At 27.3% G+C, this 25310-nt stretch overlaps 1 protein-coding gene across 7 annotated transcripts in view; it reads right to left on the bottom strand.

Annotated features, from left to right (window-relative positions):
• Nucleotides 1-25310, bottom strand: part of Gyc88E (Guanylyl cyclase at 88E) — a 134324-nt gene that overhangs the window by 36356 nt on the left and 72658 nt on the right. Inside the window, exon 1 of one of the 7 annotated variants that reach the window (XM_076534464.1) lies at nt 17509-17656. The exons of the other annotated variants lie outside the window; for them this stretch is intronic. The gene's annotated coding sequence lies outside the window, so the exon portion shown is untranslated. Of the gene's footprint in view, nt 1-17508; nt 17657-25310 lie in introns of those variants that run through there. 7 annotated transcript variants of the gene reach the window in all.

Below are 25310 nucleotides of genomic sequence, written 5' to 3'. Positions count from 1 at the left end.
TCAAATACATATCTCGTAAAGTTTTACTATTTCTGTAATATAACAAATAATGAATTGTATTTTGGTGTATGCATCGATACATCCATGTAAAAAATATGGTCATAGGAAGTTAGGATAAATTAAACTACATAATAATTTAAAAAAGATCATATAATAACTTACATAGTACATAACAACTTTAAGATTTTGATTTAAAAAAAGCATTACGTTGTCTCAATTTTCAAAATCACGCATTATATGATAGCATGTACGAATATGCTCGTAACGATTTTGAAATAAAATCGTTTTATTTCAAGTGACTGTTCGATAAACATTAACACGTTCCTATGTTAAAATTTGTATCAAACGAATCTTATAGATTTTTGTGAACTATATATTTCTCACTAAACCGATTTTTCCTATTATTCGCCATTTTTACGAAAATTGAATTTAAACAAGAATTACAAGTTTTCAACTTTCAGTATTTATAGTAACAGCTATTCAACATTTGCTAACAAATTATTTTTGACTTACCCCAAGTAAAATTATATAAATTATTATAGCATTATAAAGATTTAAAAATACTTAAGTAATTGTTAAAATGAAAAGGACAGTCAAAACGCTATCACAACTGAGAGTCCAAGAAAAAATGTAGCTAATGTCACAGGGTTAAGAAAACATTTCTATTAATAACAGCATTAAGGAAAATTGTGTAATTATGTTGAGAGCTGTTATATTCAAGATTTTCAAATATATTTATTATACAAGTTTATTTTACTTGTTATAGACATAATCATTTTGTGTCAAATATTTTATAGAATTTGGTATCTTTTTTAAATACAAGCAATTAATATATACGGAATATTAATATGCTTGTTATACATTGTGTCACGTTTAACCAGTAAATTTTTTTGCCAAAATTAGAAAACTATTTATGATATACGATTTTGGTTGAACTTACTGTACCTGAAGCAATTGATTATTACTCAATCTTTGAATAATACTAAGTTATTAGCGTATAATGCATATTGATTCATTTCAATAACTTTATTTAAATTGCAATTAATACCATGTAATACTCGTCAAAACCGCTTCACAACATAGGCAATAAACGCAATTAACATTTATACAAATTTTGTTTAAAACTAATACATTATTGATGTAGCAAAATTCCAAAATTAACGCATTATTATATCTTCAAATTTTCAAATATTCAAGTTCCTGAATAATCAAATTGCTAAACAGCTAAATTCTGAAATACCCAAATTTTCAATTTCTCTTCCTATTAAATTCTAATATACATGGTGGCCACCTTCACATAATTAAAATATGCAAATCCACTAATAGTACTGTAATTGTATAAAATTCAAAAACTTCAGTTGTTTCCATATGCAAATGTTCACGTGATCAGATAATTCAAACATTCAAATATCAAAAGATTTCGGATTTGAAATTTGAATGCCTTGTAAGCGTGCGCTATGCGAAATACATATACATCGTTTTATATTGCCGATCGTCGTTTGTTTAACACACGAGAGAGCGGACGACTTGCAAGAATTTGTAAGAATTTGCGCGGAGAGAGAGAGAGAGAGAGAGAGAGAGAGAGAGAGAGAGAGAGAGAGAGAGAGAGAGAGAGACTGGACGTACCGTGCAGTAGACAATTTCATTTAATTTAAAACAAGTTTTTAAGTTCAGTTCATTCTTTTTGTGTTATAAAATATAGTTCGTTTGATTTCTGTTTCTATAAGCTTCCTACACGACCGAGAGTCGGTCGTCAGTCGTTAACGGTTGCCTGAATAAACATGTTTACATCGATTTTTGGAATTTTATTTAAGCCATCCTTACAGTCTCATATTCTAATTTTAAATATTAGTGAAATACAGATCTGCAATTTGAATATTTAAATGTTTTAAATTAGAATTTGCAATTTGAATAATTCGGTATTCGAATTCTAACAGAAACGATAAAAGATTCAAATAAGTTTATTATTTTGATTACATAAGTACAACTGAAATACCAGTACAATTCAGATTTTAAATTTTAATACTTAAATATTTCTTCTTGAGAATTGGAATATGCAGAATATTTCTACTTCAGACTTCAGATTTAAGATTCAAATATCTTAATAACTCAGACGAATATTCAAATACTATTTGAATACTAATAATACACAGATTTCAAAATACGAATAATTCGAATATTCAAACATATAAATTATTCAAAAATTTAAATACGAATATTTGAATGTTCCCACTGCTATTTAGTTACTGCTATTGAGTAGTCAAAGCAGTAACACATGGATTTGAAATTTAAATGATCCGAATAATTCATGAGCATTATTATGATTATAATAAAGCTTCAAGTAGTTCAAAATGTACAATCGAAACGTCGCAAAATTAAAAACCTTATATAAAGTGGTACCTTTTTTCTCCAAAACATTTAATAATAAGCGTATATAAAAATTCTCAAATATCTTAATTAAGTTTATTAATTTTATTAATTTCAACAAATCAATCAATTGAAATTATAGAATGTAGTTTACAATGTTATTATATCTATTAGCACTAAGAACTAGTCTGTACGAAATTTAAAAGTTCCGTCTGAATATGTTTCATCTGAATAAGCAAAAGTTCTTTGCCAACGGGCCTCACAAGATTTATGACACAAATTTTGTAATATTTCACCACTTTACATCTTTGTAACGATTCAGCGTAGAATTAGAATGAAATGCTTGTCAGATATGAGCACAGGACATTTAATTTATTTCTGAAGTGCTTTAAATTTCAAATGTTTCGGCTGGATCTCCTCGAAACGGTTAATGCATCTTATTCGGAAAGAAGCAGCTATTTACAAGGAAGCTGCATATTCGCCTTGGAAAGTTTTATACATTTTCAAAACTTTAACAAATTATTACCAGTAATACAATTATAGACGAAAATTAATTTCTTTTTCAACGATGAAATTATATCGATATTTTTATGCTTAAAGACTAGAAAGACTGAATCTTAGTATATACCTATATTGTCCAAAAGCAGTAAAAATGACTGCATTGTGAAGAATAACTAATGTGTAAAGAAATTTGTTTAAAATTAATTTTTAATATTTTTTATATTATTGACAGTTATATAACAAGTTATTAGTAAATATTAACAATACAAAATACAAGTAAATGGTAACCTTCCAGGAATACCACATTCGTCAAATTTTGACCACACAGTACCATCGGCAACTGTTTAGGTCTCTTGAAAGGTGTTTTCAGTTTCTTCATCAGAGTCTGAACTACTTAGCACCCTACACCTTTTTCTGGGCATATTGATGACACTTTCATTTTAATCATTGGTGATCGACTCTTCATCGCTATCTTCAGTACCAGATGTTTCACTTTGAATATAATCCGCTTCATCTTCAGATGATAGTTCAGAATTTGTTGCATCTGATTCTATATCGGAGCACTCTTCACTTATGTTCGTTAGCTTCTCCAATAACTCACTCCTATTTGACATTTCTTTCATGAATTTAGGGCGCAAAAGAAATAAAATAAACAACTTGTTAGAACAAGTATCACTGCATAAAGATTCGAATAATAAGTACTACTTTAGCTTATTGAGCAACTGCAACTTATCAAGTATACGCCCAAATCGACAATTTATCATGTGACGGTAATCGAAAAAAATGAGAACTGTTATTTCAATACAGAGTCAAACTAGACATTTAAGAAATTTACTCAATTCAATAATGAGAGTCATTTGATTATTTAAAATTTCCCAAGCAGTCAAAATGACTGCTTTTGGGCAATGTAGGTATAACACATATACATATACATATATATACCGGAAATGAAGTAGGGGGAAAGTAACTACAATTATTAATAAACGCATTTATATGTTGTACAAAAAGTCACAAAATTCCAAGAAATTGTGTCATTATATACATAACTGTTTTTTTAATTGAAATTAAAAAACAGTCAAAATGACTTCCTTGGGCAATCTAGTGTTAACTTATTCCTTGACACATTAACTGCCACTGGATCTATGACGTATGCAGAATTACTTCTGATACTGCTTTGAAAGTAACATTTATAAAATGTAGATATCTTATTCGCAAGATTCATATGAAACATTGTTTGATCTATGTATCATGTTATTGTGTAGCTGCGAATAAGACCATTGTTATGTCGCGATACACCTGTAATATAATTACAAAGGGAGTTTTGTCAGTCATATTGTATACGAAGTGATATAAGGTAAAGTGTGGTAAGTTCGTAAACGGAGCAAGTGCGTATATAGGCTATTTTTATTTCAATATGAGCGAAATTTCTCCATTTAGTATGTTTGTTTCCTTGTTTTGTTTCACTATATCCCCTTTTATATTTCAGCTAAGAATACATGTTTGCAGTATAGAGTACTTGCATAATGCAGTAAAAAGCATTTTATAGCAAATTTGTTAATAATTCTACCCTTGCCCCATTGCACATGAAATAAAGTTTCAAAGTATTTTTAACTTCAAGTTACGCTCCTACCCCATTTTCGGGAAAAGGGCAGAGTAGTTGACATTTTAAACAATTTCCTATCAAAATCAAAATGTACAAGGAAAATTAAGGTCCTAGTTAATATTAACTAAATAGAAGTAATTGTGCAAAGCGTTCGATATTGACAGCGTTAAGTATTTACACAGCAGACTGAAAATACTTACGTTTAAATACCAATTTTACAAAAACCAGTCTGCACACGTGGTGATGTACCATATAGCAATATAATGTGTGGGAATTTAATGTGTGATGATATAACGCAGCGCAATATAACACATTGTGATATAACGTGTGGCAATATAAAACGTAGCGATATGAGCATGCAATCTGTAGCGATTTATTCCGTGACGGTGTAACTTATCGTAAAAGAAAAGTCGTTTAATCAGCAATGTAATGGAAATTCACCGTATTCATTGATTTTACAATCTCATTTATATACATATGTATACGTATGGACATGCATTTACTTCTCTTTACGTGCTTATAGTGAAAGACATATTCTGAATATTGTGTACAATTCAGGTTTCTAACAAAGACTAATGATGTATAGTGAAATGTTACACGAACGCGTTTCAAGGTTCTTTACTACAATACAAAAAATATAAATCATAACCTTATAACGAGTTATAAGAACATGCTGCATAAAATAAACCAAAAGTCCCTATCCGCTTGACAAACTGTGAGTTTAGATAATAACATTAAGTGCAAAAATAAATTCTATGTATAACAAAATAATGAGTGGTAATATAACGCGTGGTAATGCAATGTGAGGTAATGTAACGCGTGTCAATGCAATGAGTGGTAATAAAACGCGTATCATTACAATGCGTCGTAATACATATAACGCGTACCGATACAATATGTAGTGACATAACGCGTAGCAGTGTATACTTATTGTTAGTAATATAATGCGTGGCGATATAGCACGTAGCAATTTTCATTCACGTAATAATTCATATTACAATTTTACATTCAATTCTATAGTATGTAGCTGTTTCGTGTATTGCAATTCCTTTCATAGCAATATAATATTTCGTATTTGTAAACTTTAGGTTCTGAAATTGAATGATCTCAAAATATGTCATTTTCTAAGTTTGAAAATTAAAAAATGTCGAAGTTTATAAATTTTTACTTTTAACAGTTTCCAAATTTCCCCTTAATGTTTTCTATTCTAATTTATAGTTTTCTTTTTAATATTTGCTGTGTCTTTACTTATGTTCGAAGAGTTTTAATAAACGCACAGTGACAGAAATATTTGCGAAATTATTCTAATTGCTTTTTAAGACTCGTAAAGTCGTTACCCCATTATAGATAAAATTTTGTAAATTAATAATTTGCAACTTCAATAAAAAGATTTAAGTATTCATTACAATATGTAGTTCTGAATTATATAAGTCTGAATGTTTATTACTTTTTCTATCATGAAATGCTTAACAATTTATAGTTTTTAAAATATATAACGGAATATTTACCATATTATTGTAACGGCTCCTTAAAAGTCGTAAAAAATTATTTCTCAATATAAGTACTTTGTTTTCGAGAAAATTAGGTTTAAAGATTTTTCACAATATTTGTAAAATATTTGTTTTTACAACGGAAGATAGTAATGTTAATCATTTTGTCATTAATTCAACAATTAATGAATGTTATAATGTAATAAATATAATTGTTAATAATACTAAAATATCACATTAAATGATTTTCAATTCGAAGTGGTTAAACTAATGATAAAGTTAATTTCAATCAAGAGCTCTGTCAGTTAACGATTAATTTTTAATTCTTAAGTAGAAACTTCCTTTCATTTAGAATCAGCATTTAATTTCAAATCAGTTACGGCCAATTAAAGTTTAAAAGAAGAAATTTGTTTTGTTAACCCATAGAAATTTGGCCTCGTTCTTTATTTGTACATTAAATCTTTTCTACATAAAAATTAAATTTAATGTGTAATTGTTATTTTTTAAATTTGTAAATAGAATTTAATTTTCAGTTGAAAATTACCCGAATGACTTAACATTTTGAGCTACAATAGTATTTATTTTGTAAGCTCGTACACACAATATTGTACATTTACTAAAAATGGGTAAATAAAATGATTGAAGTATAATATTCTATAAAATTTTTATTTAAATAATCACCAGTAACCTGTGGATGTTTTGGCATCTATCATATATCAAAGTCTGGAAAGTGAATATAAATTATTTACTCCATAGACTGTGGATTTCATAGATTACATAATTTAGATACACCTTGCAAACCTCGATATATCATAAATACATAAACATCCACAAATGCAATCATTGAGGAGTTAAATATTAATTATTAACTTGAACAAATGACAATTAAGAATTAACAATTAATTTTAACCTGACTTTTCAAAGAATTATTTTTGACAACAACAGTGAATAGAAGGAACAAATTTATCTTCAAACTATTGTTACATCTTAGGTTCAAAGTTAATACTAATTGGTCTCTCATGGCATAAATTAATTTTCTTAAATTAATTTTGGAAAAGCATTACTGAGATTAATGCTTATAGTGTCATATAATGCATTCTTAATAATTGTGCTAATTTTAAAAATAATAATTATGATTTAATAATAATGATGAATGCAAATTAGTAAAAATTAATAAAAATGATCAAGACAAATAAAATAATAAAAAAATAATAATAATAATCGATTTATTTCTATAATATGTCCACGTATTGCAACGCAAAATTTTTCGTTGTACCTATTATTGATGCCAAAAATAATATTCTCGTTTGAAAATTTGCAGTTGACTTTAAAATGATTTTCATAGATAGATCAAAATCATTAGCAAATATACGTTTTTCAAATCCAACAATTTTATATATAATATTTTTCTGTAAAATGCATTCGCATAAAATTTTTTATTTTCTATCACAAATTTCAACATCGAACTGTTGGTTCTTCTGATTTACACAGTCAAAAACAGATTTCATTTAAAAATTGTAAGTAAAGTTTATATCAGCGTAAAATGCATATTTTATTTAAAATTAAAAATTGAATTGAAAAATAAATAAACTTAAAACATAAATTATTATATGTTAATATACAATTAATATAAACTAATATACATCAATTCTTAATCTCGATAAAAGTCAATACAAATTTTGAAAACATTACCTTAACACATTTTGTAACTTGTAGTGAGAAACTTATAGAACAATTATTTCATCGATTCAGTAATTTTAGTGTTAAATTGAATTATAATATCAATGGCATAATCGCCATCAACTATCTATTTCCAAAAACAAATTCAGGTGTCTATTTCTATTTTGACAACTTTTGTATTCAAACCTTTTTTTTAAAATATAAATGTAATGAGTTGTTTAGGATATCGAGATTTATAGTACCCCCTGTACGTAGATATTAACTAACGCAACTGGTTTTTACCTGATCTAAATTAGTTTATTTTTGAATACTAAAGCCGAATATCAAGGTATACTAATTTCAATTTGAAACTTTGACCAAACTGATTAAAACAATATTTAATATATGTTAATGTACGTGTCATATATTGAGAATAGAATTTGTTTATACGTTCATAAACTCAATGATGTATGTATATACATGCTACAAACATTTTAATACACACATCATGCTGTAATTTACAATTATCAATTTATTAATAATTTCTGCTCTGTGCAAAAGTGACGATCAAAAAACAAAATGTAATGCATGTCAGTACTTATTATAACCCCAAATCCCCAAATTTCTAGACTTCGACATTACATTATACATTTTTAAATTTTCAAATTTCCAAATTTCTGAATTTGGAAATTTTTGAATCTTTCAATTATTAAGTTGCTACATTTCCAAATTGTCAAATATTAAAATTCTCAAACTTCTACATACTTAAATTACCAAATTCACATGTTCTTAAACATTTTCAAATCCTCAAATTCTTACGTTACCGGATTTTTAAATTTCCGAATCCAAAACTTTTCCCGACTCTATGTAGCTAAATTCTCGAATATTCAAATGTACAAAATACCATATTCCAAAATGACTATACTTTAAAATTCAGAAATTTCTAAATGTTCAAATTTTCAAATTTCCAAATTCTTACGGTAATAAAATTCGAAATTTTCAAATCCCAAAACTGTCAAAATTCTACATTCCTAAATTGTCAAATGACCAAATTCCCAAAATCCCATATTTCAAAATTCTTATACTTCCATTTAGAAGTTCCCGTATTTACCATACGTGCTGCCGAATTCACGTATTCACAAATTCACAAATTCACAATTTCACAAATTGCCAAATTTTCAAATCCCTGAATTCTTAAATTTCCAAATTTCCAAATTCTCAAATTCCTAAATTTGCATGTTCTCAAATTCCTGAATTCCAAAATTCCAAAATTTTCAAGTTTTACTCTTCACTCTTGAAGCAAAAAAGATTTACTGAAAAATTTCGTATAAAGTTGACCGCAATTCCCATTTTCGAGATCAAATTTCATTGCCCTATTATGTCATAACATTTATTTCGTGATGTTTATTTCATTGTGAGAATAAAAAGTCTGGAAATTAAACATCAATTCGTTCCTAATAGTAGCGTTTATGCTATTGTTTAGAATAATGACTGTTTTACGACATATGGTAAACATATTTTTAACTTGTCGCTCTAACGACAAGCACTACACGAAAAGACAAAAGAACGTGTCGTTGAAAATGGGGGTCAAGGTCAACTTTGGGGGAGGATTTTTTAACAGTCCTTTGTCAATTCCAAAAGTATAAAATAGTCCGTGACAATTATAATCATTTCATTTTTTATATTTTTGCGCGACCATCATTTAATCCACTCACTACTACTTTGCTCTATTCCAGATATCTATCTTAAAGAAATATATCTCAGAATTTTCATCATCATCTTTCAGACAAAAATCTAAAATAATAATAAAATCAAAAGCAGTTAAAGATCAGGTAAAACCTGCAAATACTTGACACGTGTTCCAATGTAATTTTTGTACACGTGCTACGGTACACAATTAATGACAGATTTTCGAAATTCCTATCCGAAAATCACGTGCATGGTAATAGTTTCTATTTCATTCCGACTCGTGATGTCTCACTGGCGTGGTAGAATCGTCTGTTACCATGAACGACGTAAATAACTCAAGATCAAGGAGTTCGCGTGCGATACGACCGGATCGCGGACGATTTTGACCGATTTCGGATGCTCCTCGCGTTTTTCGATTATGATGATCACTGACCCCGCGCACCAAAAGGACGAGGTCTGGCCGACGTTTTTGCTTGAATTAAAATCAAGCGTCCATATAAGTATGAGCTCGGTTATTATTAGACCGTTCACAATTTCGCTCACGTATGCACCTTCACCGATGTGATGTACCTCGGCTAGATTCGTTCATGGATGAAAAACGAGAGTCTTTGTGCAATGCGCCATTTTTTTACAGAATTACTTTTATTTTCCATTGACGTTTTTTTAGAGACGAGATCTAAATTTTTGTAACATTGAGTACAGTTTCTATAATATAATAATAGACTAAAATTTCAAGTTGCAACTTAATTATCGGTCATTTTTTTTTAATAAAGAAAGAACAAAAATTTCTACTTTAAACTAAACATTCAAATGAGTAATCTAAATATTTTTACACAAATTTTGTTTAAAAAATTTATCTTAAAATGAATCGCTTTTTTCGCCTGTTTTAAGTTAGCTAGTGTTGACATTTAGATACTGAAAGGACTGAAATAATTTTAACAATTTAGCAGAAAAGAGGAAAATACATTTAATACAAATTTTAACAAGATGCTATGATAATAATCGGATATTTTCATTTCTTCAGATGAGGAAGATCTGAAAAGGAAAATCGAAATGGGGAGAATTAACCGTAGATAACATTTTCGGTGAAAAATCATTACGGATCATGTATCGCTTCAAAGACAAAAAGGCAGTATAATGAATTTAGATTTAAATGTTATGCAGCGTATTCGCTGGATAAATGAGAAACAAAAAGTCTCGATGATTTCATCACGTCCACAGTATTTTGTCGAAATGGAATTCATCAGCTGACTAAAAGATGGTTTCAAATTATGGAAAGCAGGAACGAATACTTTAACCAAAAATTTATTTTACTTGCCTCTAAAAAAAGACTCAAATGTCGTTGAAAAATTGAGATTATTTTTAACTTTACAATAGTTTTTCTGAGTGTATTGTTTACTGTTAGAATTCGGACAAAGAAAGACTTGCAAAATGACGGTCAGACGTTGATATTTTTTTATAAAAAATCATTACTAGAGAATTTAATTTTCAGGGAATGTTAAACCAATAAATTAGCTTTTTTACCTATGTTGAAAAAAATAGTTTTCGAATAGTTTTGACGAATTATACAGACAACGAATTGTGCTCTAAATAAAAAATTGTGAGCTTAAATTTTGCTATAACCAATTTTTCTCGAATTTATTTTATGAATATATAAATAAATAAATGCAGATGTGGAGTAAATAATTCCATTATCAAATATTTCAGAGCGGGATCGATTAAAAATAATATTTTACTAGCACATGTGTAAACTTCTGACATAGAATACTGATTATTTGATTGTCATCCATCTAAATTTCTAGTCTGTTTTCAAATACAATATCATTTACTAAACAATTGTGAGTAAACAGTATATTTGGTACGATATTGTTTTCATTAGCCATCACGATATTTTAGAATTATAAAAATAAAACTTGATTTTGTGTTTTGTTATTTATATTCTTAATTTGAACACATACACATGATTAATATTTTAAATCAACGATTAAAGATTTATTCTACCATGCGACTAAATTAATTATTACTTTTAATAATTAATTTCCTATTCATCATAAGTATTAATTAATCAATTGATTGTAGAATTTTAACTTTGTATATAAAAATGTAAATATGTTTATTTACTATATCAAATCTAGTTTTTGTATATATGTGCGTTTAACAAATGGAAATAAAAACTTAACAATAATTTAATGTATAATATACATTATATACTTCTGTTTTCCTACAAAATATGGCGATATAAACAATGTCGCTATTAGGTTATTTCATATTGTAAGTTGGACTAATTAACCCGCTTTGATAAATTAGTCATTTTTTTAAATTTAAATTAGAAAGAAAATAATCAATTATATGTGTTATCAATTGTGGCAAAATCTGAAAAGATAGCGACAAGCCATTATTAAAGTATATTTCCACGAATTGTTAAGGAAATCTTAGTATATATTATAATTTATCTATTATATGGCTAGTTTTTTAGGCCCATCTGTACGACGAAATAACATGTTCATAAGTAAATGTTTATATGTAACTTGTGAAGTTTCTTTCCTTACATCGCCATTTTCTTTATGGAAGTTTACATGCTTCATATTGCACTTACGAAAAATTCTACGAGTAGCTGCATTTACTCACAGTTTTTATATATTTTTTTGAAATAAAAAAAGAAGAGATTCAAGTAAGAAGTCAGTTATGCAACCAACGATCAAATTGCAATCACATTGAATTAACCTTCAATCGAACGTGATTTCTCTAAAAACCAAAGGAAAAACTTATTATTAGGGGTGGGATCAGTTTCAATATCTAGGAAAAGATTGCTAGTATTCGTAAAGACAGATTTTTCCATTGGTAGCATTTCTGGTAAGAAACGTTTGTATATGTAAATATTTATTAGGGAAAATTTTATTTAGCGTTTACTATATTATTAATATTTTTCAGATATATGTCGTGTTTTATAATATTTATTAATTTTTCAATTATATTATAGGATAATATCCAATTATGGTACAAGTTGATATAACACCTTATATTGTAGTAAACAAATTTGTTATAAAATTATGAAGAAATATGTTTACTAGCTGACGTTTAAAGCTGAGAATTTTCAAATTTTAAATTTAATTACCTCTGTATTTTTAAATTTCTCAATTCCTCAATTTCTAGATTCTCAAATTTCTAAATTCCTAAATTATTAAATTCATAAATTCCTATATCTTTTAATTTAATTACATTTAAATTTCTAAATTTGTAAATTCCCAAGTTTTGTAATTTTCAAATGTCTGAAGATCGAAGTTTAATATTTACATATTTTGAAGTGCTTAGATTTTTATATTTCCATTTTTCTAAACTTCTAATATCCATATTTTGTATAAAACAGTTATAGTACCCCATTATCGTGTACTTTTATTTAATACTTCGTACTTCATTAAAAATTTGAGTTATAAAATTAAATAAATATGTTTGTTCATACATATGTTGAAAAAAGCATTTTTACAATAAAAATAGAAAAATTTGTGTATTAGCTCTTTGTACGAGCTTTTTAATAAGTATAAATATAGCTGTTCAATCTCTCTTATGTAGTATTAAGAGATGCATTTAACAATCGCTAGTCTGTTATCGAATGCTGTTTTGAATTATACTATTAAGCATAAATCACAAATATAAATCTTATTATTAGTTTCATCCGAATTAACACATGTTTCATGTTTGCATTTATAACAGATAATGCAGGAAAATGGAAGAATGGTGTACACTTCAAAATAAAGAACCGTTTTTGCAACAAACATATTATACTAATATAAATTTGACTAATGATTTTGCTTCAAACTGCAAATTGATATTTTAGAAATACAAAAGTATAATAACAGAATTTCGAAGGAAATTAAATTTTTCGTGGACGATTCTTCAACGTCGCTGGTAATGGTTTGGCACAAGTTGAACAGTAAGTGATAAAAGTGAAGTTTGAAAATCCAATTATTATCTGTGATATACACAGATGTTACAGTGTCTCATCTTTTTATTGTCAATCTGTATTAATGTATTCTATTCATAAAATTATGAATAGAATACATTAATATTCATAAATAATTATTTATGAATAAGAAAAAATAAAATAAGAAAAAATATTTATACATTTTTGTATAAACATAGGCTGTTGAAAACATCGTTAAAAATTATTAAAAATATTATTAAAATCGACAATTATTTGTATGTAGCATTGAAGAATATCGCCTATCATTTTGTATATTCCTCATAATCTTTAAATAAAGTATTTAGAAGACCATATTCATATCATTTTTTTTATTAATTTTGCTTATAAAACATACAGGTACAGTTTTACGTACAAAACTGGGCACACTGTATACAGCATCGAAAAACAAAGTTTAAAGTCATTTTGTATTTTTATTATAACTTTTTAATAAAGAATTTTAAACCCCTATGTTAACATAGCATCGATTTCTTATTTTTACGTATGGAATATGTTGGTCAAGTTTGGCGGTAAAAAACTGGGACAGACTGCATATTTATCGCAACTGGTGCAGTCAACATTCTAACTTAAACAAGAGTTAGACTTATCATTTGCAGGAATATTTACTTCAATACCACATTTCCCTATCCTTCCCAATTTCACCACACGTGCAATTTGTTTAGTTTTGCGGATATTTTTAATGGTTTTTGGATGAAATTGAGTCCACTATCATCACCAGATTACTTGGATGATGTACATCGTTATGTCCTTAAGAACATTAATTTACAAATTATAAATCGTTTATTTAAGTAGCAAAACATATGTACAAAAATATGCAGTGAACAACACATTAACACAAAATAATTGGTTTGCAACAGAATAAGAATTGTTAACGAACTGTCCTATTTATTGCTGTATAAAAATATGTAACAACAATTGATTTACAGTTTTCAGAAGTTTACACACGAATTAGAGTCACATAATATTATTACTATGTTCTTACATAATTATTATAAACAGTACTATAAACACAATTCTTTACTTTAAATTTGAAATGCATTAGTGTTAACAATTTGAGAATATAGAAGTTTATGGATTTAGAGATTTAGAAACATTGAAATGTAGACATTTGGAAGCTTAGAAGTTCAAAAATTCAAGTTTTGAGGACTTGGAGATTTAAATATTTTACTTTAAAATTTCAACAATTTAGAAATTTTTAAATTTTGCAATTTCAAAATTCGAGAACTCAAAAACTTAAAAATTAGAAAATTCTAGGACTTAAAACTTTGAAGATTTAAGAATTTAAAAATTAAAGGATTTGGAAGTTGTAAAGTTTTGAATTTTAGAATTTTGTGATTTTGGTAATTTGAAAATTTGTTGATTTGGTTGTTTCAGGACTTGAAAAGTGAATTTTGAAATTTGGAAATGTGCATACTTCGAAAGTTCTTGAATTCACCTGCGAAATTTGAAATATAATAGAAAATCATCCACTGTCCAAGATTCGCTCACTCTGCCTTACAATTGAATCTATCTTTTTCCCATATAATTATCTGCGACTAATATAATTAATTTAGTTTTGTATCTACTAATAGCATTCGTATTTGAATCATCAACTAAGTCTGAAGTTTCATTAGTAGAACTGTCATCTTCTGTCACACGAAATTGTAGTTAATTAGTATGTATTATTGAGCAACACAGCACTTGTAGCTTACACTTAAATGTAGATTACACACATATATATATACAGAGTGTTCCAGTTTTATACGTAAAAGTTTATATCCATATTCTACAAATAAAAATAATAAAAGATGTAATATAAACATAAGCTGTTAAATGTTTATTGGAAGATTAAGAGGCATATACGCAATGATAATGGAAGATGTTTTTCTTGAATATTACTTACGAATAATTGTTGGTTTTCATATTTTTTTATTAACTGCTAATAATGCTTCCAAAACTCTACGTGTAAATACTTTTTCTTATTTTTACTTATCGAACATTCTAGTCAAGTATTACAAATAAAACTGGAACACTTTGTATGTGATATCGAGTAAGAAAACAGTCATTTTATATTTTTGTTATAATTTGTTATATAATGCGTTTGCACCCCTATGTTAGTTCTTTTCTAATTTTTTCGAATAGAATATATTATAAACTTTAACGAAAAAACTGGAAGACCCTGTATATCATTTTTTAACACAAAAAATTGAAATTCTAACCGTATGATAGCAACTTAAACCTTTTATTTCACAAGTAACGTAATAAAATTTGAAGTTTGTTCCTACCTTTGAGCCAAGAAACGATTTTCGCTAATACATATCTAAAATTTAATTAGTACGCATTAAGACTAATGGTCGTTTTCGTTAAAATGGTAGCTGTTTGTTGCTTACAAGTGGATTTTGTAATTTCTCAGATAATTAGTTTCAAAGTTTCCATTTTTCACAGGTAATAATTTTGCTAAACCGCAGCGCGCAACTGAAAAGATTATGAAAGCAAGAGTTCATTGTAGCTTCATGAGAAAATGTCAGATTCATTAAATTAAAAGTTTCATAAATCTTTATTTTTCGTTTTCTTTAGCTTTTTTCCTTCCTGATAAACTATCTGATAAACAAATAATTTAAAACTCCAACAAAAAAAAACTGTAATAATTATATAGAACCCAATTTTCGTTAAACAAGTACAAACATTCTATTAAATTAAATTTGTCCATTTGCCAATAATTATATTGTTTGTTAATTGAATTCGTTAATAATTTTCTTTTTTGCAATTTTTCTATTAAAAACAGAATAAGAATATATAAGGATTAATGCAATTACCTACTTCGATTTTCCTACTTGTCGGTTTAATTATCGCGATAAGTAATTAATGTCACATTATATATTAATAAATAAGCATGTTATTATACGAAGTAATTTTTTGTTTTAACCCTTTGAAGATTCAACGATTTAAGAGTGCAGCATTGGCTTATAAGTGGGTCAATATAGACCCACTCGTTTGCAGTTCCTCATTTTTGGTCACTGAAATATGTGATTTTTTACGTACAACTAATATTTCGAACCTTTAAAATTGACTTTCAAAACTACAAACAAACAACAAAGTAAAAGTACATTAATAAAAAAACACAAATGAACAATACTTGTTTTATAAGTATGGCTAATATAATATATAGATATTAATGTGTATTGTATATGTAAATGTCTATCATAATTTTTATATTTATATTTATTTTTATTTCCAATACAAGTTTTCAAGAAATAATCAAAATAGATCTTTTATATTTTATACATTGAAAGATTTCAGCATATATAATTATGCAATAATGACTGTTTATCTTTTCACTTTGTCGTATTATTTTTGCTATACTAATGTAGAAAATGCGTTTATAATATTATAAATGTATCTTCAATAAGTAATACATATAGTAGTTCGTTAATGGGATCTTTAAGTGTTTCCATTTACGATATAATTGATGATGATTTATGACTGTACATAATTGAACGCTAGGCGGGACACCATTGCCGAGTTTCTGGATCTATATCGTAAAATCTTATTTTCATATAAGTAACTTCATAAGATAGAATGCAATATTAAAATAAATAATTAAATTACTATGAAAATAATGTCTTGAAATAAATAAGTAATATCTTTATATTAGCATTAAAGGCGAACCTACAGTGCAATGAAAAATAAGTAAATTAACACTTCAAAAATAAATTACTCTGATATACACAGTCACTGAAGGTAACATAAACAAGATAGTATCAATAATTATATATTTATAACTGAATTTAATTTAATCTACTAATATCACAAAATTAACTTATGTAATTTAATTTAATTAAAATTAATTTAAATAAACAGTTAATTGTATAATGTAATATTTAACTTCATATTCAATTATGTCTACATAAATACCTAAAAAGTGTTAATGTAATGTGATCTATTAAATAAATTCATTTAATGTCGTCGGAGAAGAGATTTCTAAATTGAATGGAATGCAATTAATTCGTAGCCAACGATTACAAATTTACCTTCTACACCGACAAATGTACAAAATATCTAAATTGTGCACATGTAAATGACAGATGAAACACAATCTTTTAATCTTACCAAGTGTTTTTCTAATTGAACGACAGTGATTGAAAGTTGAAAGACGACAGTTGAAACAAAAGTTAAAAAGGCTACCCTTACCGCGGAACAAGTTCATCGGTAATTAATAAAGAAAAATAATTTCCACTCACGGAAGTAATTACAGCATTGTCGTAGCGTATCACTCGAATTTCATAATACTAAACGATATTCTTTCCCGTTCTCCCTCTCCCTCTCACAATTAATTTCTAACGATCGGTGCATTCGGAAGCACACATATCTCGCAGCCGCATCTGCAACTTCTATTTATATGATCGACTAGCGGAGGACCGCAGAGTCACTAGAAAAATATCCTGAAATAAACACCTACCCTCCCGATTAATGATTTTGCTCTAACGGGCACTGTTGTAAACCTCGGCCACCATCGACAGAGAACTTCTCTATGGGAGAGATTTCAACACTTTTGAAGATTTCAAAAAATCGTAATAATTCATCAAACGTTCTGCGACATTACTGATATTGTTGGCCTGTCATTAAAAATTATTAGTTTTCTTGTTCGACAGAAATATTAATTTTATGATCTGTAAAATTTAATTTTTATAATGAAAGTTTAATATCTGATGCACAAAATTGTATTTTGCTATTATATTGCAGTTTTTAAATAGTACTTATATGTAAATTTGTTGTTCAATTTTTTTAAATTATTAAAAGAAATATTAAGTCAAATATTCAATGTTTATGATGGACGTATACTATCTGGTACGTAAAATTGTATATAGTTATACTAAAGTTGTGAAATATTGTGCGTAAACTGATTTGGTTAAATGATGATTTGAAATTGTTAAGAAAAGTATTAATTTTATGATCTGCGAAATTTGAAATTTGTGAAGGATATTTAAGACCAAATGTGCAAAATTATATTTCAACTACTATATTTTTGTCCTATGCATTACAATGTAAACCGATCATGTATTGTATTGAATTTGATAACACATGAAACTTACTTTTGATGAATGTCTTATAGCAGGTATAGAGAATTGTATTTTGTTATTATATTTTAATTTTGAGAGAGTATGTGTAAACCGATTTTTATTGTACGATTATTTTTCATTATTGAAAGAAGTAGTAATTTGTTGGCTCGTGTAATGTAAGGTTTAATATCTCGATACGCATAATTGTATTTATTTTATTATATTAAACTTGTGAAACCAAATTTGTTGATGGCGTCATTTGTGATGATTAAGAAGATTCTAGCGGATTGAACGGTGAATGTTTGCAATCAGATACAGTTTAGATGAGGTTTTATTTTATTTTTTATGTAAAACTCCTATTTTGTTAGAAGCAAACCGAATATCTTAGTTAATAATTTAAGATTGGTTAGTAGTTAAATTAAAGTTCGTGGTTAATTTAAGGAAATGATATTTTTCTAGTCTATCAAATTTACTTTTTGACGTGAAAATTTACAATCAAATATACAAAATTATACTTTGTTATTAAATTAAAGTCCTGATATATTGTATACAAACCAATATTCTTGACTACTTATTATTTTAAATTATTGACAACAACATTAATACGTTCTGCATTAAACTCTTAACACATGATATGTAAATACATTAATGTAAGTGTTATGCATCATAAGTTACTATACTAAGGTATCATACAGACCAGTCCATCATTAATTTATCTTATTCTTTTAAAGATACAAAAAGCACTTCGACAGAAAATTCCTATATTTTCGAGAGATAATTAAGCCACAACAGTAAAGATCATCTTAAGATTGTATCTTTCGAAATTCTGTATTAAAAAATATTCGATTATGATGTCAAAAAAGTTAACAATTGATGATATATGTATTTTAAATTCAAAATGAGACGTTTTTTCTACAAAAATTAAAACTATTTTACGAACTATCAATTTATTTATTATTGTATCCTAATATCTTTTAACGTATAATGTTCCAAACATTTATGTAAAAACAAATATATGCATCAACAATAATGTGTTGAAATAAAATATTATTTTGAAAGAAATAAGAAACGCAAATGCGTATTTTTTTAAGGTCCGACATATTTTTTTATATAAATCAATTTCTGCAAACGTTTGCTAAAAAAGTATGAAGCTGTGATATGGGAAAAATAGATAGAATAGTATATAAAGAAACGAATCTTATGGAGGATTTCCATTCGTGAATGTAAAAGACTAATTTCCGCCCTGAAATGTTATACCTTTTTTTCAAAATATCCATTTGTACTTGTAACTAATAAAATGATGAAAAATAGTCGAGTTAAATAGATTACTAAGTATATGTTATAACAGCTGAGAAAGTAATACCAGTAATAAGTAAAATTTGTAATTTATGATAATAAATAGAATTGTCTGCGAGATATGTAAAATGGTACTCGAATATTAAAATTGTAGTAAACTAAAATATATAGTTAAATAAAGGTATAAGTTATACATAAACACAATAACAGTGTATGATAAAAATTTTGAAATAAATGAAATTATGAAAAACCTTCATTGTTATTGCAATGAGAAATATTGTGAGATGTTCAGTCAGAGTAAATAAATCTCATTTCAGTTTTAGAGTTTATTTTTGGAAGAAAATTTTTCCTTGTACCATAAATGTTAGCAGTGAAGAAAAAAAATGAAATTTTTCGCTTTCTGACAAACGAGTTATGAAAAGGGTGACCGCAAGGAATGAATTTAGTATAAAGTTAATAACAATTCCAGTGTTTATTATAATACTGTAATTGAATGCATTAAAACTAAAATTTACGCTGGTATAAAATACCGACAGTAAAACAATTTCGCTTAAAAATAACACATCAATACCTTTTAGTTAAATAACATTGGTTATAATTAGTTTCACATTTTTTAACGTTAGGAAGCAAATAAAAGAAATACCAATGAGTCAAATATAATTTGATACAATACCAATAACACTCTAATTTTAGTTTATATATAAATGCACTTGCAATCTTTTAAGTTAACGTACTGATGTTTGATAGTGATAAGAATCGCAAAAAATTTCTATCATATGAACAGTTCGTACGACGTAAAAATGGAAAAATATTTAGAGGTTCAAAAATACAAAAGACGTCAACTTTTATGTCATCCAAAAGAATTCTTCTGTTATTAATTGCAAAAATCCTATCACTCAAATAAAGTGGTTTGTTCACAATTTTATTCCCTCCCGCACTGAAAGCATTTTAATGACTAATATACGATTTTGGGATGCTCTTTCTTTTGCATGTTCAATGCTACAACGACAGCGTTTCGCTCGCATTGTATTTACGTTTTTACATTTCGTGTAATAACGCATGCATGTCTTGCATGTTTTTTTCAAGTACGCATCATGAAATCTGCTCCGAAGATGCGTCTCGGCATTTTCAACGAACAATATCGAAATAATGTTTCAAAACTTTTGAACGATCACTCTTTATTCCGAATTAATTATCGACCATTACTTGTAAATTAATGTATTCACCTGCAAATGTTTCTTCAACACTTTATGTTCTGTAGTTAAATTTATACTGACATAATTGCTGAAATTTTCTTGAATTAATATAACAATCAGTGTTATGTGTTCATAACTTTTGATACGTTCAAATTGTTTAGTTTTTTTTATTTATTGTAATAGATTATGTACAACACGCATATAATACAGATAATAAATACGACAAATTTCAAGTCCGTAAATACTCAAGTACTCAAACTTCAAGTATTCCAGTTTTTGAATACTTAATTATTCCAATTTCGATTTTTTGAACCCTCAAATACATCGAACACTAAAATATTCCATTTCAAATCTCGTCAAATTGAAATATTTGCATTTTAAATTTTCAAAAACTCTAATGTTCGATTTTCAAATTATCGAATGTATGAATACATACATTGTTAAAATATTCGGATTTCAAATTCTCAAATAATCGGACTATCAAATACTAACAATAAGATGTACTCAAGTACAGTAATACTTAAATAGCAATTTCAACAATGTCTTGTATTATTAAAATACTCGAATTTCATATAATAAACGAATAAATGAATAAAACTGTATAAAAAATAATCGTGCGTTTAAAAAGTAATTTATAAAAGTAACTGTGATAGCTGAAGTGAAGAACTGTTTACTCACAAACGTTGATGAAATACAAATTATTTGGTAAATACAAATTATAAGGTAGATAATGTAAATAGCATTTCGTTGTTGAAGAAAAACGTAAATAAGAAGTAATAAATAACAAATAACGGTTGAAGGTTGAATAATGAATAACTGGAGAAACTCGAATAATAAATTATTCGAAATCATATCAATTTTCATTCGTTATTGTTCAACAATCTTATGTACTTCGGTAGACTTTCGCTATACTGCCATAAACGGAACAATAGCGATAGAAAATTGTTGTAATGTAAGGAGCTGATTCTAAGTGAATAAATAAGTAAATATACAATATACAATAATATTTTTCATATGCGTTTTTGTTTTTAGAAAATTATATACAAAAATTTTTCAAAATATTTGGAAAAGAATTCGTTTACAACAAAGAAAATAATATCTACAACAAACTTTTCATTTACCAATCAACACACAATTTAAATTAATTGATATATATATATATATATTGACACTACTAAAATATATTATGGATTATTACATTGTTGATATACTAATCTATACATAGTATGATAGGTTTGCTTAAAACTATAAATAAGTATCAATGTTACAAAAATACTGGCGCGTAATATAATTTAGCAATATTACTAATGACATTTATTGATTTACAATAAACGATGTATAATATCTATTCATTATTGAATTGATAAAAGAATAGTTAAAATTGTCAACTGTCTGACTACAAATAAATTTTCTTTCAAATAATTTGGTGAATATTACAACTAAATTTTCCTGGAAATAAAGGTATGTGTGGAAAAATTTTATTTCACATTTTCGACTCATTTTTAGACGTAAAATCCTTTGATATTGCAGCGGTTTCTATCATATAAGACAATGTGATATGTGGTCACACATTTCATAATTATAAAACACATATACAGTACTATCCAAAAAGTTGCACTGTTTATATACTAATGAAAAGCTGTCAAAGTACAATTTTCCATAATTTTACTAATATTCATAAAAACTTGTTTAAAACAAACTCAAATTAAAAATTGAATCTTAAAGTTTTGGAACCTTTTGTTTAATTTTATTTCAGTCGATATTCAAAGGATAAAATTAATTTCTATAGATAAAATTGTCAAATTATGAAAATATATTTATGATCAAGAACGAATATGGTTGATAAGAAATAATATTTGCAATTCTGTTATAGAGTGGTAAGCGACATGGTTTTCTGTCTCGAAAACGAAAACTAAACTCCAAACAAACATTTTTTAAACGCATTTATTCAGAAGCATCTACCAGTTCACGGTTTCGTGCTTTTCGATCTTATATATCACTCAAATTGTTCTCTAAACAATGAATTGTATAACAATGAAGTTGAAAAATTTATGGTGTTTATTCAACAAGAATAAAGATAAAATAGTATTAGACAACTAAAAACAAGCAGTACTTAACACTTCCACCGCAGATTTGAGATTAGAAAAATATATTTCAAATATATTTAAAAATTTCCAAATTTACGACTTTAAGAATCTAGTAATTTGGAAATATAAATATGTACATAAGAATTTCAAATTTCCAAATTCCCACACTTCTGTATTTCTGAATTTCTTAATTTTCTAATTTATTTTTTAATTTATGAATTTAAATCGAATGAAACATCGAAATTTAGCAATTTAGACGTTTGATAATTTGGAAATTCAGAAATTCCAAAATTTAGAAATTTAGAAATTCAGAGATTCCACAATTAAAAAAATTTACGTAAAAAATCTGTTATATGTGGGTAAACTTTACGAACAAAAAAACCTACATTTGACTTAGGTGTATATTATAATTCAATGAGCTTCGAGCATTAAACATGGTACATGCTGATATTAAAATTGTTTATCGACATTTAAAGTAAATGTTAAAAAATGGAATAGGACATGTGATATGATATATTAATACACTAGTCAACAAAATTAAGGGAACAGAAAAATTCCTTAAATTTTTAGGTCATTTTCAAATTGATCTGCCTCCGTTGAAATTCATCACAGAAGACATCCAGAATAGTCATTTTGAAGCTTCAGGTCTCTAGTTTTCGACCCTTTATCTCAAAAATTTGTTGAGCCTATTATCATTAATAAAACATACAAAAAATCGCAATGACAAAATTTTAGAATATTTTTTCTTTTTTTTAAGGTTTGTACAGACGTAGAAAAATTTTTTTGATTAATACCACTTCTAGACTGCTGTTCCCTGTTCCTTCCCCTATAATTTGCACGTCCATGAAGTTCGTTTCGACGATAGGTCACAAAGTTATGAGCTACCAAAGCCGAAATGACGCTTTTTCCTTTGATAGTCATTATCTCATGAACCCACCATAGAACAGAAATTGTAAATAAGATTCCAGAAAGCGGAGAGAGTACCCTTTAAGATGGGTATATCAGTTTTTGATTATATGGTTTTTTTTTATGCTTAATATTGATGTAAAAAAACGTCAAAAAACGGTGTTTTTTCCTCAAATTACAAAAGTTGCGGTATCTTTGTAAATAAGTATTGCAATGATTACGCCTAGGTTTTTTCTTGAGCTCATATTGCCCACAAATTGTATGCGAAGTTTCAAATGGCTCCGATTCTTTGTTCCCTATAAACCGATGGATCAAACTTTGAAATTTAAACGAAAAGAGTTAAGGAAACGTCATTACTGCTCCGATCCGCGACTAATCCGTTTGTTGGATAAAAAAGTTTGTGCCTCTACATTTTCCGGTACTATTGCTGAATTTTTAAAGAATGCTTTAGCCTGAGGAGGTCGGATTTACGCTTCCTCTTGTGTGTGTGAGTTCGTGTATATGTGTGCCGTGTATATGTAGGTATCTGAACGTGGGCGCGCGCTGGTATGTGCGTCTGCAGCAATGTCTGCGCTGCGCGGGTGAGTGTAATTTTGTTTTTTCAATAAAAATTAGAGGACTTGTAAATTTAATATCGAGTATTACCACCACGGTTGTTAATTACATCTTGTAAATGTTCACGCATATTAATGCATCGCCGTATTACGGCTTAGGGAATTTGGTTCCAAATTCGAAGAAGCGCATTTTCCAGCACACGTAAATTCCGTAAATGTGGATAGTCCGTTCGCAATCGACGCCCCATCATATCCCAAACGTGTTCAATTGGATTGAGATCTGGGCTCATTGCTGGATGTGGTAGCGTATTAATTCGGTGTTGCGACAGGAACCGTTTTGTAGCGTTCGCTGTATGTGGTCGAGCATTGTCCTGGACTAATCTAAATCGGTTTCCAGTGTATTGACGAATAGGTAAACAAAAATTTTTCTATGTCTGTATAAACCTTAAAAAAAAGAAAAAAAATTCTAAAATTTTTTCATCGCGATTTTTTGTATGTTTTATTAATGATAATAGGCTCAACAAATTTTTGAGATAAAGGGTCGAAAACTAGAGACCTGAAGCTTCAAAATGACTATTCTGGATGTCTTCTGTGATGAATTTCAACGGAGGCAGATCAATTTGAAAATGACCTAAAAATTTAAGAAATTTTTCTGTTCCCTTAATTTTTTTGACTAGTGTAGTTTGATATCTGTCTAAAGTTCCATGATCATTTTGCCAAATTAGTAGAAAATAAATAATTACTAAATATTCGATTATACCATAAAAATCACGTTGATATCAAATTTAAAAATAGCCTTTTTTCGTTGTATGTCTCTAAATTTATTATTCTGATTATATAAACGTTTGTAATTATGTAGATTGCAACAAAAATAGTTAATAAAATACTGTAGATTGTAACTGTATTACATAAATGAGATAACAAAAACAATATAAATATTATCC

This window comes from Megachile rotundata, chromosome 1 (genome assembly GCF_050947335.1).
Source record: "Megachile rotundata isolate GNS110a chromosome 1, iyMegRotu1, whole genome shotgun sequence".
In the NCBI taxonomy this organism is placed as follows: domain Eukaryota; kingdom Metazoa; phylum Arthropoda; class Insecta; order Hymenoptera; family Megachilidae; genus Megachile; species Megachile rotundata.
Note: the sequence above shows the minus strand (reverse complement) of the source record. Positions and strands in the feature narration are given on the sequence as shown.